This window comes from Capsicum annuum, chromosome 9 (genome assembly GCF_002878395.1).
Source record: "Capsicum annuum cultivar UCD-10X-F1 chromosome 9, UCD10Xv1.1, whole genome shotgun sequence".
Lineage (NCBI taxonomy): Eukaryota > Viridiplantae > Streptophyta > Magnoliopsida > Solanales > Solanaceae > Capsicum > Capsicum annuum.
Genome location: NC_061119.1, coordinates 154,944,152 through 154,957,629, shown reverse-complemented (window position 1 = coordinate 154,957,629; position 13,478 = coordinate 154,944,152). Strand labels below are relative to the sequence as shown.

The 13,478-nt window shown below is 37.0% G+C and overlaps 1 pseudogene; it reads left to right on the top strand.

The window, feature by feature from the left end:
• Positions 1-1,704: 1,704 nt before the first annotated feature.
• On the top strand, positions 1,705-3,592 carry LOC107856868 (annotated as a pseudogene).
• Positions 3,593-13,478: the final 9,886 nt, after the last annotated feature.

Sequence of the window (13,478 nt, the reverse complement as noted above, 5' to 3'; positions counted from 1 at the left end):
TCTTCTTCATCTTGTATATATGTTCGATTTGGTGTGAGACATGATTGAACATTGAGTGATATTGATTTGTTCTACTTTATTGCATTGAAGAAATAGTTGTGGATTGTTGAAATCGTGATTTCGATTGTTCAAATTCTGTGTTATAAAAAGGATTTGGGGTGTGAGAATTGAAAGATTGATAAAAAGGATAGATTCGTTTTAATTTTGATTTGCTGTCGATATGAAACACGATATTATCATGCTATGTTGAAACGAATAGGGTAATATAGGTTCGGGTAGGCAAATTTTAGAACTTGTTTTTTTTTTCCGGTTAAATGTTGGAATGTGCGTGTGAATATTTCTTTCTAGTTTTATCGTATTTAATTCAAAATGTATTCATTTAATCAGGGATTGCCCTGAGACACATTGTATTTATTCATTGGGGAATGCCTCGACGTATCATGTATGTAAAGGATGTTCGTGATGAAGGCCCGAGGCATCAGGTAAAGCATGGGAGCGTAGTTAGGATTAGCGTAGGTTAGATAGGATTTATTCTCGTATTTTTATTTATTTTGGATTGTATAATTGGACTGAACACTATACTTTGGATTTATTTTGTTTCGTGTGTTTGGATGCTTGTTTATGTGTTTTGTGTGGTTTATACATTCTTAGTGTCAAATTAGCTGATACGCTCCACCAAGCGATTGTGGTCGAACCACGGGATCGAGGGGTGCCTAACACCTTCCCCTTGGTCAACAAAATTCCTTAGCTGGAATCTCTGTTCGCGGATCAGTTTAAAAGAGTCAATCATTTTCAAAAAAGGATTTCCAATGGTGACTTGGCACACCGGATTATGCCAAGTGGTGACTCTGAGTTTTAATGTGAATAATCCTTTTCGAAATAAAATCTTTATTTTTGTCACTTTGATAATAAAAACCCTTTCAAACTTAAAATCGATTCTTTTTCTGGTTAAAAAAGGGGTGTGACAAGACATGGCAGTTATAGGTCCATGTCAAGCAGGAGTGCTTCAAGTTATAATGATAGTGATGCTGGTGGAGCTAGGAGAAGTGCAAGGTCTGTTGATCGGGAGCCTAGGGAATTGTCTAGTTAGACTGGGTTTGATGGGGCTGTTGAGTCATACTTGGACCAGAAGACCATAATGCCCACAATGGGAACCACTCTCCTGTACAGAGCAAGAAACGGAAAGATAAGGAAGTTAATAGAATGTTAATGAGTAGAAATTCATAAGCAACTGCTGACCTACCTCTTCTTCTTCAATTGCCACAGTCATCTGGCCAGCTAGCTAATCATCCTTCCGAAAGGGTTAAGCAGGTTTCTCTGTTGAACACTAATAATTTCCCAAGTAGTCCAAATGCAGAACTTGTTTCACATATTGATGCATATGAAACCCCAATTAACATATGTGATGAAGAGCAATTACCCAATCAGGAACCTAGCAAAGTAGAAGATGAGTAATATGTGCCCATGCCGACTATAACATCATCTCGATGGGCAACTGATGAAGGTGAGATTTTAGGTGATAATATACCCCTAATGAAGAAGCAATGAGCAGCACCCCAGTCAGCTAAAATAGGTGGACGCAGGATATCACTAACTCCAAAGCTCAAGAGAGAAAGCTCGGGAAGAAATAGACCAAGGTCCTCAGATTCTAATGAACTTATTAGATCTAGTTACTAGGAAAATAAATTAGATAATAAATATTCAATGGATGTGGATAATGACCGTAATTATGATGGGACTAGTGTTAGCCAGTCAGATAAAAAATATGAAGATAAACGTGATTCCCATGGTACACCAGAGCCTACACTTTCTGCGCAAAGGAGCCTAAACATGTTGCAGGGTTGTAGAAGTGTGGATGAATTTGAGTGTTTTAATAGGATAGATGAAGGCATTTATGGTGTTGTTTACAGATCTAAAGATAAGACAGGAGAAATTATTGCACTAAAGAAGGTCAAGATGGAGAAGGAACAAGAAGGATTTCCCCTGACATCTCTAAGGGAGATTAACATTCTTTTTCCTCTTCACCACCTCTCAATTGTAGATTTCAAAGAAGTAGTTGTAGGAAGCAGTCTTGACAGTATTTTTGTGGTGATGAAGTACATGGAACATGATCTGAAGGCATTAATGGAGATAATGAAACAACCATTTAGACAAAGTGAAGTCAAATGTCTTATGCTCTAATTTTTGCACGGTATCAGGTATCTTCATGATAATTGGGTACTCCATCGAGATCTGAAGCATTCAAATTTGCTTCTAAACAATAGAGGCGAGTTGAAGATTTGTGACTTTGGTTTAGCTCGTCAGTATGGGAGCCTCTTGAAACCATATACTCATTTGGTGGTTACTTTATGGTACATATGAGTTTCATTTTTAATTCTTCATTAATCTAAAAAGATTTTAAGTAGATACTCATACTTTGATTGTTGTGTGTCTGTATGTAGATAAAGGTTTCTATTGATTTCTCACCTTTCTGGCTTCTGTTCAACCAGTGATTGATTAGTTTCTATTCATACAGAGCATTGAAACTTCTGTTGGGAGCAGAGCAATATTCTACTGCAATTGGCATGTGGTCACTGGGTTATATCATTGCCGAGATATATGCAAAGAACCTCTCTTCAATGAAAAACAGAAGTTGATCAAATCGACAAGGTATCTTTTTAGGAGCTGATAGAGAATTTTACTTGATTTTGGATGTCATTTACCATAACTTTCAAGTCTTCTTAATGTAGTTTTGTGATTTTTTTCTTACCAGATATTCAGAATTCTTGGCACCCCAGATGAGACTATTTGGCAAGGGTTTTTGAAGCTTTCTGAGGTAAAGGTCAGCTTTGTAAAATACCAGTAAGTATTATCTTTTTTTATATTCTATTGTCTCTTGTTGTCCAAAGATTAACATTTTTATTTTTGTTGCTGTTTTCCCAGGTGTCCAGCTTTGGGTGATTCTGGTTTGGCTTTTTGGCCTCCTTTGGGGGCAATCTACGGTGGAGAAATGTTTTCATGTTTCTACTAATCATTTGATCTATTTGTAACAGGTATCATAATTTAAGAATGAAATTTCAAAATGCAACAGCCTTCATGGGGTTACCAGTCCTATCAGATACTGGCCTTGACCCGTTGAATAAGCTTCTAACTTATGATCCTGAGAAGGTGATGGCCATTACATTTGGGAACTCATAAATTTGGTACTATGTTTTTACCTCTTTTGATAGTGTTGTTTGTATGACATATTGCAGAGAATAACTGTTGATGCTGCTTTAAACCATGAGTGGTTTCGTGAAGTTCCTCTCTCCAAGTTTAAAGAATTCATGCCTATTTTCCTTGTACAACATGCATAAGATAGGTAAAACTTCTTTCAATGCTAATTTTCAGGTGGAGTTTGTTTAGCTCCTCGAACTATTTTTTGATGTTCTTTTTTTTTTTGTTTTTAGGCATGTGCGGAGAGTAATGGAGAGTTCGGATCTTCTTAAAGAGTAGCGGATAAAGGACCTGAAGCAAGGGGTGCTAGAAACTGGTGGATTGTTTGGCATAAATAACTGAATAGTGCTCTGTGAACAACCTGCATGATTATGTTCTTCTGTAGGATTTGTTTCGTTTCATGCTTTAGGGACTGACTACAGTTACTTCTCTTATCTACATAGGATTTAGAAGTTACCAACTGCCAGATGAATGCTGATAATGAAAATTACTATTAGTAAGTAGACATGACTATAAAGTAAGGGTAACTGAAGCATTTCTGTTATGACCAAATTTATAATATTTGTTAGTATAGGCTTATTTGTCTACTGAATTGAAGTTATGGTGTAAATGGTCGTCCCCATGGATTACATTTTATCTTAAGACTTTGGTTTAAGTCGTGTCTTTTGGAGATTAGTTTAAAATACTGAATTTAGGTTGTGTTGTAGAGGCAAAGACCACCATTTTTCTTTGGCTTAAAGTATGTCCGGTTTCTATTTAAACAAAGTTTTACCAAGCAAGATGAAATAAGATCTGATCTTGAAAGTACTATTGACTTGTTACTTGCAAAAATATATATATTTTTTTCATTTGGAAAAAAATGTTTATTCGTTATTTTTGTTGATACTTATTTAAATTACAATTTCGCTTGCTCCTTGATGCATTTGGTTACACTTATTTTATCCTTTAGCCTGATTCTCTATTTAGTTAGTGCCTTGGTGGTTGCTTCCATTTTCTCTTTTGACTTTTGTAGTACCACTTATTCTATCTCATTCTCAAGAACATGGATGCTCATATTCCTCTTTGCTTGCACGCCAAACAACCAGATCTTTATTTTTGGCTTTTTCTATTTTTTTTTTTGGTATTTTGTGTTAGAGAATTTTCAGTTTTGCTGTGGAATTGAAATCTACAAATGCCACTGCAGTATCAATGAAAGCAAGTTGAGGAGCTTATCTACAACCCGGCATACATAGAATTTCAATTTTTTTCCGCACTTCAGATACTATTTTCTCTGCCAAGTTAGTAAAGGTACTTTACTATGTCACCTGCTAGAGATGTATAATGTTAAGTTTGATATCTCGTGCATTCTTTTCTAGATGGGGGATTATTATTTGAGCCTTAAATAGGTCAGGCTGCATTGACTTTGATTCTTCTTTCAAATCTCTAGTCTAGTGAAAAGATGACAAATAGTTGTTGCTACCATTCCTTGTATACCATCTTCGAGAGGCAAACGGGTATTTCTTAGCTTTGTTCCAAGTAGGATTTTTTAAGTTTGATTAATGAAATAAGGAACTAGTGGTGCACCTAAGGTTGTGGTTTAGTGGTTCAATGAAGTTGGGTTGACCACCATGCGATCTTAGGTTCAATTCCTAACAGATACAAACACAAGGTAATTTCGTCCCATTTGTTCTAGCCTTAGTGGAAAGAGTTACCTTGTACCTGTAGCTGGTGGGAGGAATAAAGTATCCCTTGAAATTAGTCGAGGTGCGTACAAGTTGGCTCGGACACCATGGTTATTAAAAAAATAAAGAGGAAGTAGTGTGACATCTCAGCCCTGTTGTTGATTAACTTTTATTTAGTGTGCTGGTCCAAGGGGGTATTCCATTTTAGTTATTAGTTATCCTAAAAAGAAATTATCACGAGATCGATATTATGTGATTATAGATTGATTGGAGGAAGTCATAAAGATCGCCTGAGAGTTTAGTATTTCGACAAGAGTACTGTGAGTAGTAACCTTACCACAATTTATGTTTTCATAATCTGCATGATTTACACATGATTCTTAAAGTGATTGTGTTTCTACCAAATATTTTAAATTTGCATGTGGGGAAAACCTTTAACTTGGTATGATATTGAAATGCTTATTTGAGATATTCTCACTTTTATAAGGCATCTTTACTGTAATTTGAGATGACTACTGTTATTGTAAAGGTTCTTCATTTACTTGAGAAACAAGTATCTTTGACTTATGTTTTGTTCAAGTTTGATGTGTAATATGATTTGATTAGAACTTCAATGTCATGTACTATTTTGAAAATACTCACATGATTACCCATTGTTTATAAGGAATGGTTTTAATCGGAGTAGACCATGATAGGTCTCTTAGTCAACGATGTGTTTGTTAGATTTGCTACACCTTTGTAAGACCCCACAAAAAATCCTAGCTTAACTCAGTCCTTTATAGCATGAAAAGACGTCCCAGACTTAGAAAATTTCATCTAAGTAATTGACACTTAGTCTCATTTTGGCCTCGATATTTCAATAACTTTATTTTTGATCCTTACGACCTTAAACTGTCAATTTATTTAATTAATTTGTGATCAGGAATGTCAATAAATGTTCTCGAATGAGTTTTGGATTTTTCAGACCTCATTGGAAGCTTGTTTGGATATTGAAAACAGTGAGTCGATGCGATATCAATGCGTCACGTCGCTTATCACGTCGATGGCTATTTTCCCCAGCATTTAGTGCAAATTTTAGTGAGCCGACGTAATATCGACACATCACGTCGACCCCTTCGACGCAATGCATCGGTCTGCGCGTTACTGGGTACAGTTTTTGCTTTTTTAATTCTGCATTTAGAGGGGTATTTAGGTCAATTTTTCCACTTTATTCGGCCCTAAAACATGAGATTTAGCCACCCTAGAGGCAAAATCCATTCTTTATTCTCAAATTCTCTCAAGAACAAAACCCTAGGGCATCTAATTCCAAATCCAAACTTCAAGAACACACCACCAATCTTCAAGAATTTGATTTTTAAGGTATGTTGGATGAATTCCAAGGATTTTACCCTTGGAATTCAATAACCTCTTTTAGAACTACTAATTGATTATTTTTTATGAATTTCATGTTGAACTTGATTGTATTCATGTTCATGATATTATTTGGGTTTCAATTCATGATTTACTACAAGTTTCATGGAATTAAAATAGCATGGGTGGCGAATTATATGATTTACATATTAAACCCTTGAAATTACAATTGATTATTGTATCCATGATGATCATGTGTTGACTATCCTCATGTGAAATAATCATGCTCCCAAAGTGTTTGATAGAATGTCTATGTGAATTGAATAGTAAAATCATGACATATCATCATGTGGTCCTGTTCATGTACAAGTTCATGTATCTCAAGTGTTTGACAAAATGCCTAGGTGAATGTATTGTTAACAACTATTTATTGTGATATTTTTCAAGATCATATCATGCTTTCGAGTCCTGGGGGTATTCAATACTCGAAAATCTAGTTGTTTATCTAGAGCTACAGTAGTTATAGAATAGCCTCAGTAATATCACGAATAGTAGTACCCAGTCAGTTATCGAACTCAGTCAAACTCAGTATCAGTCCAGTTTAGCTCAATATCATGAACAGTGTATTCAGTCAGTTAAAAGAACTCAGTGAACTCAGTCTAGTTCATTCAGTTAGCACGATCAGTAACAGTTCAGTCAAGTCTAGTATAGTCTAGAAATCAGTTCAATGTCTATTCAGTTATGGAGTAGGAATCAGCACTAAGTGAAACCAAGGATGGGGGCTCGCTTACCAGTAGAGGGTGTGATCCCTAGTAACAGTCCTTGCGTTCCAGCACTCCGTAGCCAGCGTAGCTAGTTGAGGGTTGATAAGGTATTTTATCTGCCAGTTGAGGGTACCACCATTCTCATTCAAGGAGCCTGCCAGATGAGGGTGACTCTTCAGCTTGTCTTTACCCATGGCACGGGACTAACATCCATCCAACTGGGGTTACAGGTTGGACCCCAATCCATTCAGAGAGGGGCATGTCGGTTAGATGATTATCTCTCACAGTTTCAGTTTTAGTTTCAGACTCAGTATAGAACTTAGTTCAGTTCTACAAAATCGGGATTGTCAGAGATAGTCACCCAGCTCAGTATAGAACTTAATTCAGTTCTACAGGATCAAGACTGTCAGAAATAATCACCTAGTTTTCAGTAATACGGTTATCAGTAATCTCAATTATCAGTAATTCAGTTATCATAACTCAGACTCAGTTTTAGTAATAATCTCAGATACAGTATATATGTATATGTGCAACATTACATACTCAGTATTTATAGTAGTTTCAGTATTCCATGTGCTCTTATTCAGTTACTTCATATTATTCAGTCAGTTACTGTTCATGTATATGAATACTTGCATTCAGCCTTACCTCACCTAGCATACCGGTATATTCTATGTACTGATGCATACTTTCTCTTTATGCTATGATGTCTCATATTATAGGTCCGGACGCTCAGGTTCCCGACTATGCTTAGACAGATTCAAATAGCAGCAATAGTTTTAGTAGTGAGTCCTCATCTATCGAGGATATGCTTTTATTTCAGTATTTTTTGCAGCTTTAGTATTTTAGTAGTCGGAGTTAGTTGGGGGCTTGTCCTATCAACTCCACATTCAGATAGTTCAGTAAGAGGCTTTTCAGACTATATTAGTTCAGACAGTATTCAGTTTTTGATATTATTATTAGATATTATACTTAATAGTATTCAGATTATGAACCTTATGGTATTTTAGCCTAACTTCCACATTATTTCAGTATTATTATTCAGTGCTCACAACAGGTGCCAGTCATGGATTAGCTTGTGGTCCTTCGGAGTCGTAAGCACCGTGTGGCATTCGGGGTGTAGACTCGGGGCGTTACAAACTTGATATCAGAGCCTAAGGTTCAGCAGAGTCCTAGGTAGTTTAAAAGCCACCTCTAGTAGAGTCTTGTGCATGGGGGTGTAGCGGGTCACACTTATGGACAAGAGGCTATGAGACGTTTTTAGGAAAAGTTTCCCTTCTTTCGGTATTCATGTCATGTGAGTGAGCATGACCTCAAGTTCTCTGTCTAATCCAAGATTCCCTTCCATTTACAAAATATGCCTTCCAAAAAGACTAACGGAATAAGAACTGGAAACTAGCTAGCACCTCTGCCCGTTCACCCAGATCCCCTGAATAAGCATGTCTCTCACTCAGAACTCAGGACTACTTTCACTGCCTTACCTTATTCAGTAGTTGTTCATAATAATCAGCTTGCTATTATCCTATCTAGGCTTATAGCTCATGCTCCGCAGAGTAAGGAAGAGAGGCATATGGAAATAGTGGGGGAGAGAATAAGACGTCTAGAACGTCAAGGCCAAAGAGTGGCTGAACAAATCCTCCTTGCCAGAAATATAGCAGAAACCATCAGGGCGTGTGTAGGGCTGGTAGATGGTTGTGTTTCGAATGTGGCAAGCCAGGTCATAGGATCAGAGAGTGTCCTCGAGCGGGTTCCCAAAGTTAGCATAATCGACCCCCAGCTCAGTCAGGTCGCCCGTCTCGGCAGGGTGCCACTTCCAGTACCACCAGTGGGCAACGCCCAAACAGGCTTTATGCACTTCATTCTCGACAGGATCAGGAAATTTCCCCTGATATGGTCACTGGTACGTTACAAGTTTATCATTTATATGTTTATGCTTTGCAAGATCCAAGAGCTTTTTTGTCCTTTGTAACTCCTTATATAGTTGTTGACTTCGAAGTCAGTCTCAAAATCCTAGCAGAGCTCTTCTCAGTCTCTACCCCAGTGGGTAAATCTATCATAGCCCAGTGGGTATACGGGAACTGTCTGGTTATAGTATCTCAAAAAGTTACATTAACAGACTTAGTAGGGCTAGAGATGATGAATTTTGATGTTATTCTTGGCAAGAAATTGGCTTTATCCATGCTTTGCTTTAGTTGACTGCAAAAACAGAATTGACTATTTTTAGTTTCTGAATGAACTTGTCCTAGAATGGAGGGGTAATACTTTATTACTTAGGGTCAGCTTATTTCCTACCTAAGGGCGAGGAAAATGATATCTAAGGGGTGTGTCTACCATCTTATTCGAGTTAAGGATACTAGTTTCGAGACTCCTAGTCTTGAGTCAGTTCCAGTAGCATGTGAATTTCCAGATATGTTTCCCGAAGATCTTCCTGGAGTTCCTCTCGAGAGGGAAATTGACTTCAAAATAGACCTTCTTCCTGATACTCAACCTATCTCTATCCCTCCATATAGAATGGCTCTAGCAAAACTCAAAGAGTTAAAAGAACAGTTGAAGGATCTCCTAGATAAGGGATTCATCAGACCCAGCGTATCCCCTTGGGGTGCACTAGTTCTATCCGTGCGTAAGAAAGATGGTTCTCTCAGAATGTGTATTGACTACCGTCAATTGAACAAAGTCACGGTCAAGAACAAGTATCCACTTCTCAGAATCGATGTCTAGTTTGACCAACTTCAGGGTGCCAGTTATTTTTCTAAGATAGACCTTAGATCAGGCTATCATCAGCTCAGAGTTAGAGAATGTGACATTCTGAGAATAGCTTTCAGAACTCGATATGGTCACTTTGAATTCATAGTCATGTCATTTGATCTTACTAATGTCCCAACAACTTTCATGGACTTGATGAACAGAGTATTCAAGTAGTACTTAGACATGTTTGTCAAAGTCTTCATAGATAACATTTTTGTCTACTTCCACGGTGAACATGATCATGCAGACCATCTCAGAATAGTATTGCAGACTCTCAAAGCCTATCAGTTGTTCGCCAAATTTAGTAAATGTAAATTTTGGCTAAGGTCAGTAGCTTTTCTTGGTCATATAATTTTTGGTGATAGAATTGGAGTGATTAAGTATGTGGTTCACAATTTAGAATGATGGCTTTAAGCTAAGGGGGAGATGGTAGAGCAAGTAACCAGGTTAGGCTCTTAGATTCTAGTGGCGATACAGGGTACTGTAGAACATTAGTAGAGAGGGAAATACGCTTGAACCAACTATATTTCAGTTCAAGGTATTGTACCTCAGTTATTACGATATCTAATATGCTTTACGCATCAACCCTATGCTCATAGCTCACACTAATACACTTACCATAGAATCATGTATAATCCTAGTCCCTCGTTTGAGGAGTCTTAGTTTGCTCAGTAGTGCAAATAATGTTCAACGAATTCAGAAATTCCAGCACTTAAGTCATGTAGCTCATGACTCATGTGTTCATGCTCTACAGTGTGTTCAATTCCCTCATTCATTCCACCTCTAAATAATCATCGAAATTCAAATTATATTATGGATATCCTCAGTTTAGGTCTTTTGATGAACCCATAGTGTTGGTATTCTATTTCTCTCCTCAGGCCTCTTTTAAATGAGGAGTTATGAAAAATGCAGGGTGTGTGGAGATTAATGATTCAGACTAGTATTACAGTGTTATGTATACATCTCGTAGATCCGAGTAGGCTTGTACATAGTGGAAGAATTCAGTCCAGCTCAGACTTCAGTAGTAAGAGTTAGCGGTGCCCATGTGAATATTTTCAGTGGTCTCAAGTGAAGTGAGTATTAAGGTAGAAGGTATAGTTGAGATAGTATTCAAGGAGTATGTCTAAGCCTGAAAGATAGTAGTTGTAGTGCATAAGGCCTAGTAGATCTATCCCAGCTGATGTTTCGTAGGCCTGTGTTTCATATTATCGTATTTCAGCCTTGTTGTGATTTGTTATCCAGATGTTTGATTCATACCATGCCCAAGATTCCTTACTCCCTAAAAGTCATTAGAACTTCTTAGAAAGAGTGTCGAAGAAATACTCTAGTTAAGCATGAGCTTTCAGTAGAAGTTAGTCTGTATAGCTAGTGATTCAGATTGGCAGTCAGATAGACAGGTTTCTATAGTGTTTTTGTCTTCTGATCTAGTCTTACTATCTGAAGCTTCATGAATATATCCCTTCCAAGAAATAGTTTTGTAGACACCTAATTTTGTCCCTTCCGAAGTCAAATTTTATTCATTTTTAGCTCATCTTACCACGTACCCTCACCCATTCTATACTTTCCCCATAAGAAAACAAGTGCAACAAATCCTAACAAATTAAATTCCCAATCCCAAAATATTTCCTTATCCTAACTAATTATTTACACCTCATCCATACCCTACCCCACCTACCCTACCCCTATACCCTAGCTACCCCCACCCTTGGGTCACATTTTTCTTTTTTCTTTTAAGAGTATATACAGAACAATACAGTACCATATGAAAATAAAGATAGACAGTATTTTGGGGGCAGCCTACACAGAAAAAAGATTTTTTTTTTGCTTTCCTTTTCACTTCTTCACCATCATCCACACACAGAGTCACTTTCCACAACCCACACACTAAATCGCATGCAAACACTGAAATGACGTGAGAGTAAAGAGATCAAGAGTAGAGGGACGAGAGAAGGAGAAGTAGAGATAGTGGAAGAAGAAGGGTGGGAGAATGGTTTTTTCCAGTGATGTTACCGGAATAGTAGTTTCATCATAAATCTTGGCCGCCCTTCTCCAAAACCCACCGTAAACCAGTAGAAATCCATTGAAAAAGCGTAGCTATCTTAGATCTCATCAGAAATAGAAAAATCAATGCCTTAATCGGTTGAACCCGACCCATTTCAATTTGGTTTTGACGAAATCTGTCTGCAAATGGTTGAAACAATAACGAGGGTGCAAAATTGATTGTGGGTCTCTCATTTTCTTTATGATTTTTGGTTTGGATTGGTGAAAAATAGAGCAAAAGGCATATTGAGATTGGTGTGGTTCGGGTCGAGGGTCGTTGTTTGAGGTTTTCGGGGTCCAATTTCGTCACCCAATTGCATAATTTACACAATGAAGCTCGATTTGAGGTCCAATTCTATCTTGTTCTCATTTTGATTTCATTATATACACGTGATTGGTTTGTGTGAAGCATGATATGAATATTTAGGTGATATCAATTTATTTGTTTGGTTTTGTTGATAATGATTGTGGATTGTTAAAATGGTGATCGTGAATTGTTTGAATCTTGAGAATTAATTTGGGGGTGGTAATTGAAAATTAACGAAAAGAGTAGATTCAAATTAATTTTGATTTATTGTTGATCTGAAACGTGATAGAATTATGATATGTTGAAGCGGATAGGCAAAAGTAGGTTTGGGTAGGAAAAAATTTAGGAATAAGTGTTTTATTGTTGAATGTTTGAATGTGAAATTTGTGTTGAATGGTTTGGTTTTAATTCTTATATTTGGAAATGTAGTCATTTAATCAGGGAATGCACAACGATCACTTGTATTTATTCGCCAGAGAATGCCCCAAAGTATTTTGTATTTGGAGGACGTCTGTGATGAAGGCCCGAGGCATCAAGTAAAGCATTGGAGCATAGTTTAAGATTAGTTTAGTATAAAATAAGATTTATATTTTTCGCATTTTTCTATTTTGGACTGTACAATTGGACTGAACATTATTATTTTGGTTTTGGATTGTTGTTTGATGTGTTTGTTGCTTGTTTTATGTTTTTTGATGTGGTTTATACATTCTTAATGTCAAAATTAGTCGATACGATTGACCAAGCGACCGTGGTCGAACCACGGAATCGTAGGGTGCCTAACACCTTTCCCTCGGTCAACAAAATTCCTTAGCCAAAATCTATGTTCGCAAACTAGTTTTAAATAGTCAAAATAGTTTTGAAAAAAGGATTTCCAAAGGTGACTTGGCACACCGAATTATGCCAAGTGGCGACTCTGAATTGAAATGTAAATAATACTTTTCAAACAAATTTTCATTTCTTGTCACTTAATAATAAAAACCCTTTTTGAACCTTAAAATCCTAATCTTTTTTTGGTTGAAAAAGGGGTTTGACAAGTTTGTTTGCATCCATGTGAATTGTGAATCTGGTTCAGCTCATGCGTCATATTTCAGATCCCAGATAGTCAGTCAGGATTCTGTTCGTAAGTGTCTCGAGCTTTTCATGTACTAAATCTCTTATCCTTTCTTCACGAAATTAGGTCCAGCTTGAAGTAATAGTTACTCATAAGTTTACTCTCTTGTTATATCTCAGCCGTACAACCATCCTCATGTCAGTGCATGTATTCACAAAAATCACTTCAAAACTCAATTCAGTATCAGGTTTGTTTGACCATAGTGTACAGTTATCAGCTATTCAGTAATCAGTATTTCAGTACCTCAGTTTACAGACTATTTTAGAATCATGTTCTACACTTGGTCTTGCTTTCTCAGATAATAA